Consider the following 1,542-nt stretch of genomic DNA (forward strand, 5'->3'; position numbering starts at 1 on the left):
CAAGGCTTCATCAAGCATTCTGGACAAATAATCAATTGCAAGTATAAAGATGGTGGGTGATAGTGGATCCCCTTGCTTTAAACCTCTTGTAGCAGTGAAAGAGCCCCTCCCTTGCCCATTTATCAAGATGGAATGTTCATTGTTGTGCAGCCACCTCCTGATTAGGTGGTTGAAACCAGTGTTAAATCCTCTAACACTTAGAACCTACAAAATGAAATCCCAGTTTATGGTATCATAAGCTTTCCTTAAGTCCAGATTATAAACCATATTACCCCCTCCACAAGCTTTATTCAAGTCCTGTAGAAGTTCTTGGGCCAGAAGAGTATTATCAATGATGGATCTTCATTTCACAAAGGCAGTTTGATTGGGTTTAATTATATAGTTCAAGTGAGGTTGTAGCTTGTTCACAATGATTTTACTGATGGTTTTACTAATGACAGACAAAATGAAATCCCAGTTTATGGTATCATAAGCTTTCCTTAAGTCCAGATTATAAACCATATTACCCCCTCCACAAGCTTTATTCAAGTCCTGTAGAAGTTCTTGGGCCAGAAGAGTATTATCAATGATGGATCTTCATTTCACAAAGGCAGTTTGATTGGGTTTAATTATATAGTTCAAGTGAGGTTGTAGCTTGTTCACAATGATTTTACTGATGGTTTTACTAATGACAGAGGTCAAACAGATGGGTCTGAAATTATTCCAATTTTTATGTATTTCAGATTTAGGGATCAATACAGTGGTGGAGGAGCAAAAGTACTCTGGAAGATTGTTGCCTTGGAAGAAGCTTGTAATAATAGCAATAACATCATTCTTAATAATTTCCCAGGACTTCTTATAGAATTCAGCAGTAAATCCATCACGGTTAGCAGATTTACTGCTATCGATGGAGCTTATTGCATTCCATATTTCCTTTTCAGTGGCGATGTCAGTAAGCTTGAGACCAGCAGTGTAGTTCAGTTCTACCATGAAGCGTGCCTTCTCAATGTGGGGTCTGAAGTTATGTTCCTGGTTGAGTAATTCTTTGTAATAACATATAGCATCATTTTCTATATCATTGTTGTTATGTAACCACTGGCCATTGACATTTTGTAAAGCATGGATGGTATTGCATTTTCTTTTATATTTGATATAAGCATGAAAGAATCTGGTGTTTCTATCCCCATCAGTGAAAATATTCATGGCTGCCTTTTGTTTAAGAAAATTTTCTGGGCAATCAATGGCACTGAGGAGGTTGTTCTGAGCAATCAGCAGCTTTTTCTCCTCCTCAATACCAAGCTGTCCCCCATTCTCCAAAGCTTTAACTTCATCTTCAGCCTTCTGGACTGTAGCATGAACATTTCGAAAAGTGTTCCAGCTCCAACCTCTGAGGGCTTTAGCAATCTTGATTTGCAGTAAGCTTAGCTTGACTAAGGGGTGGGCAATCAATGGCACTGAGGAGGTTGTTCTGAGCAATCAGCAGCTTTTTCTCCTCCTCAATACCAAGCTGTCCCCCATTCTCCAAAGCTTTAACTTCATCTTCAGCCTTCTGGACTGTGGCAT

This window comes from Phalaenopsis equestris, unplaced genomic scaffold (assembly GCF_001263595.1).
Source record: "Phalaenopsis equestris unplaced genomic scaffold, ASM126359v1 Scaffold233594, whole genome shotgun sequence".
Taxonomy (NCBI): Eukaryota; Viridiplantae; Streptophyta; class Magnoliopsida; order Asparagales; family Orchidaceae; genus Phalaenopsis; species Phalaenopsis equestris.